This window comes from Zea mays, chromosome 2 (assembly GCF_902167145.1).
Source record: "Zea mays cultivar B73 chromosome 2, Zm-B73-REFERENCE-NAM-5.0, whole genome shotgun sequence".
Taxonomy (NCBI): domain Eukaryota; kingdom Viridiplantae; phylum Streptophyta; class Magnoliopsida; order Poales; family Poaceae; genus Zea; species Zea mays.
The window spans coordinates 199,757,003-199,761,725 of record NC_050097.1 but is presented as its reverse complement, the minus strand read 5'-3'; positions in this window follow the sequence as shown (position 1 = coordinate 199,761,725).

Genomic DNA, 4,723 nt, shown 5'->3' with positions numbered 1-4,723 from the left:
CGACCTGGGCGCGGGACGAACACGAAGGCCGCGGGATTTCCACCTCTCTCACGCCGGTCTCCGGCCACCTCACTCTCCCCCCTTCGCGCTCGGCCTCGCATCGACCCATCTGGGCTGGGGCACGCGGCGACATTCACTCGTCGGCCCAGGGACCCCCCGGTCTCGAAACGCCGACAGTTGGCGCGCCAGGTAGGGGCCTGCTGCGTGTTAACGAACAGCTTCCCGTCAAGCTCCAGATGGGCAGTCTCCAGCAACCTCTCCGGCCCGGGACGGTGCTCCGTTTCGGGAGTCTTGAGTTCATGTCTTTCGACGGCAGCTACGACATGATACTCCTTCCACCGCCGTGCGACAGCGACAATGGCGGCCGACAGCCCGCCCGCCGGCGGCAGAATCGACGACGTCTTCCCCGCGTGGTGGAAGAACAACATTCGAGCTCACTCCGTCCTCTCCCCCGCCGACGGAGGAGGAGGCGGGGCAACCAAGGCCAAGCAGGAGGCAGCGCCTCGTCGGCTGTCGAGCGAGTCGACGGTGCCAGCACCCCAATGGGGGGTGCGCCGGGCGTCGACCTTGCGTTTGAGACGAAGACGAGCGCCGTCTCCCCGCGACACGCCAATCCTGAGCAAATGGACGACGCCAGCACGCTCGCGAAAGGCTTGCTGGACGTCACCCTCGTACCTGAGACGACGGTGCAGTCAGTCCCCGACGTGACTTCATCACCGCCCGTCGACCAAGAGGTACCGACCGATTCCCATGTCATGCCCCTTGGTGTCGGCGTCTCGAGACCGGGGGGTCCCTAAGCCGACGAGTGAGTGTGCCGCGTGCCCCAGCCCAGATGGGTCAAGCGCGTGGGCGAGCGCGAAGGGGGGAAGCGAGGTGGCCGGAGACGGGCGTGAGAGAGGTGGAAATCCCGCGGCCTTCGTGTTCGTCCCGCGCCCAGGTCGGGTGCGCTTGCAGTAGGGGGTTACAAGCGTCCACGCGGGTGAGGGAAGCGAGCGGCCCCAAGAGAGCGCCTGCCCCGTCCTCATCCCCGCGTGGCCAACCTTCTCTAAGAAGGCCCTGGTCCTTCCTTTTATAGGCGTAAGGAGAGGATCCAGGTGTACAAATGGGGTGTAGCAGAGTTCTACGTGTCTAGCGGGGGGAGAGCTAGCGCCCTAAGTACATGCCAATGTGGCAGCCGGAGAGATCTTGGCACCCTGCTGGTGTGGTGTCGTGGCTGTCGGAGGAGCAACGGAGCCTGGCGGAGGGACAGCTGTCAGAGCGGTTGGGTCCTTGCTGACGTCCCCCTGCTTCCGTAAGGGAGCTGAGAGCCACCGTCGTCACAGGGCTAGCGGGGCGCCATCATTGCCTATCTGGCGGAGCTAGCCAGATGGGACACCGGTCTCGTTCTCTGTGGCCCGAGTCGGCTCGGGGTAGAGTGATGATGGCGCTTCCTGTTGACGTGGCGGGCCTGTGCCCTAGGTCGGGCGACGTGGAGGCTCCTCCGAAGCCGGGGTTGAATCTGTCTTCCATGGCCGAGGCCGAGCCCGAGCTCCTGGGTCGGGCGAGGCGGAGGTTGTTCGGCAAAGGCTAGGGCGGAGTCCGAGCCCTGGGGTCGGGCGAAGCGGAGTTCGTCGTCTTCTGGGGCTGAGCCCGAGTCCGAGCCCTGGGTCGGGCGGAGCGGAGTTCGCCGTCTTCCGGGGCCTTAGCCTGAGTCCGAGCCCTGGGTCGGGCGGAGCGGAGTTCGCCGTCTTCCGGGGCCTTAGCCCGTGTCCGAGCCCTGGGTCGGGCGGAGCGGAGTTCGCCGTCTTCCGGGGCCTTAGCCCGAGTCCGAGCCCTGGGTCAGGCGGAGCGGAGTTCGCCGTCTTCCGGGGCTTTAGCCCGAGTCCGAGCCCTGGGTCGGGCGGAGCGGAGTTCGCCGTCTTCCGGGGCCTTAGCCCGAGTCCGAGCCCTGGGTCGGGCGGAGCGGAGTTCGCCGTCTTCCGGGGCCTTAGCCCGAGTCCGAGCCCTGGGTCGGGCGGAGCGGAGTTCGCCGCCTTCCGGGGCCTTAGCCCGAGTCCGAGCCCTGGGTCGGGCGGAGCGGAGTTCGCCGTCTTCCGGGGCTTTAGCCTGAGTCCGAGCCCTGGGTCGGGCGAAGCAGAGTTTTCTATGGCGCCTTTGGCAAGGCCTGACTGCCTATCAGTCTCACTCTGTCAAGTGGCACTGCAGTCGGAGTGGCGCAGGCGGCGCTGTCCTTCTGTCAGACCGGTCAGTGGAGCGGCGAAGTGACGGCGGTCACTTCGGCTCTGCCGGGGGGCGCGCGTCAGGATAAAGGTGTCAGGCTACCTTTGCGTTAAATGCTCCTGCGACTCGGTCGGTTGGCGCGGCGATTTAGTCAGGGCTGCTTCTTAGCGAAGGCAAGGCCTCGGGCGAGCCGGAGATGTGTCCGCCGTTAAAAGGGGGGGCCTCGGGCGAGACGAAAACCCCTCGGGGTCGGCTGCCCTTGCCCGAGGCTAGGCTCGAGCGAGGCGTGATCGAGTCGCTCGTATGGACTGATCCCTGACTTAATCGCACCCATCAGGCCTCTGCAGCTTTATGCTGATGGGGGTTACCAGCTGAGAATTAGGCGTCTTGAGGGTACCCCTAATTATGGTCCCCGACAGTAGCCCCCGAGCCTCGAAGGGAGTGTTAGCACTCGCTTGGAGGCTTTCGTCGCACTTTTTTGCAAGGGGACCAGCCTTTCTCGGTTGCATTTTGTTCCGGTGGGTGCGCGCGAGCGCACCCGCCGGGTGTAGCCCCCGAGGCCTCGGAGGAGTGGTTTCACTCCTTCGAGGTCTTAATGCCTTGCGTAATGCTTCGGCTGGTCTGGTTGTTCCCTCATGCGAGCAGGCCGTAGCCCGGGTGCACGGTCGGGGCCCAAGTTCTCGAGCTGGTATGCTGACGCTGTCAACGGTTTGGCCGGAGCCGGGTTTGCGAGAGCAGCCCCCGAGCCTCTGCACAGAGCGAGAGGGCGATCAGGGACAGACTCGGCTTTTTTACATACGCCCCTACGTCGCCTTTCCACAAGGAGGAGGGGGGAGAGCGCCATGTTACCCTCGATGGGCACCGAACATGGTGTCTCCGGTGAGCTGCAAGCGGGTAATCCGAGTGGACGTCCGTGCCCCGTTCGTTGGGGGTCGGCTAGGGGCCCAGAGGCACGCCCAAAAGTACCTGCGGGTGATCTGCCGGACCCGGTCCCCTGGCGACGGGGTCCGAGGGCTCGATGCCTCCCTCCGATGGGATTCCGTTACAAGATCGCTCCCGCTGGTCTCGGAAATGTCCTAGGGTACCTCGGGAGCGCAGCCCGAGCCTTGGTTATGTATTGAACGTACCCCTGGTCATCCCTCGCTCGGCGTCTGAGGCGACTGTGAACCCTTCGAGGGCCAGCCTTCGAACCCCTGATCAGTAATGGGCGCGGAGCCCGAGTAGCCTGAGGCGGCCGTGGAACCCTTCGGGGGGCCGGCCTTCGAACCTCTGACCAGTAGTGGGTGTCGGGCCCACGCGATCTGAGGCGGCTGTTGAACCCTTCGGGGGGCCAGCCTTCGAACCTCTGATCAGTAAGGAGGCTCGGAGCCTGGTTCCTTCACGGGGAAGGATCCCTTTCGGGGTATCCCCCTTTCCCGGTCCCTGTCGCAAGAGATAGAGAAAAGAGGGAAAAGGGAAAAGGATATGAAACCGAACGACGCGGCGTACCTTTTTTGGCGCGGTTGTTTCGGCGAAGGGGAAGCGCCGCCCGTTGCTCCTGCCAGAAGTGCCGCCTGTCCAGTCGCGGAGTTAATGCGACGCGGCGAGTAGTTGGCGGGGCTACCGTTGCGCGTGCGCGAGCCGTTCGAGGAGCGGCCGTTTCGCTTCGCGTTTTTGAATCCCGCGTCCGGTCCGGGCAGAACGTTGGAACCGTCTTCGCCTTGGTCTTTATATACCCCGGAGAGGGTCCGGTGACGGTTCTTTGCTCCGCTTCCTGCCTGCCCCTTAGGTTTTCGCAACCCGAGAGATCTAGCCAGAGAAGAGAGAACCGCCCTTCCTGCCCTTCGCGCCGCCATCCCCTTTAGCTTGGTGATGGCTGAGTGGGTGACCATCATTCCGCCGCGTGATCCATGGCCCCTTTCCACGGTGACGGCGAGCGACCTGGAAGATCTGGTCGGCGAGGGTTTGCTCCGTCCCCTCACCGATAAGCAGCGACCGGAATGGATTCCTCCCGCGGGTGAAGCCGCTCCGTCCCCACCGCCGGGGTACATCGTGAGCTTTGTCTCCTTCCACGAGCGGGGATTCGGCGTGCCGGCGGGCCGCTTCATGCGGGCGATCCTGTACCACTATGGGGTGGAGTTGCATAACCTCACCCCCAACTCCATCTCGCAGGCCGCCATCTTCGTTGCGGTGTGTGAGGGGTACTTGTGGATCGCCCCCCATTGGGATTTGTGGACCCATTTCTTTTGCGCGGAGCTTTTCGCCTCGCCGACGGGGGAGAGGAAAGTCCGTGCAGCGGTGCGGGCTGGCGGCTGTACCCTTCTGCTGAGGCAGTTGCGGGCGTCGCTGTATATTCCTGCCATCCTTGCGTCCTCGAATAAGGGGTGGCAGCGCCGGTGGTTCTACCTCTGGAACGACGGCGAGTTGCTCCCGCCGTTCTCCCAGCGAGTAATCTCCGCTGCCACCGACGCCTGGCGCCACGGGACCCCGCACGAGGGGCAGAAGAACCTCGAGCCACTCCTCTAGGCCCTGGAGGCGTTGCAGG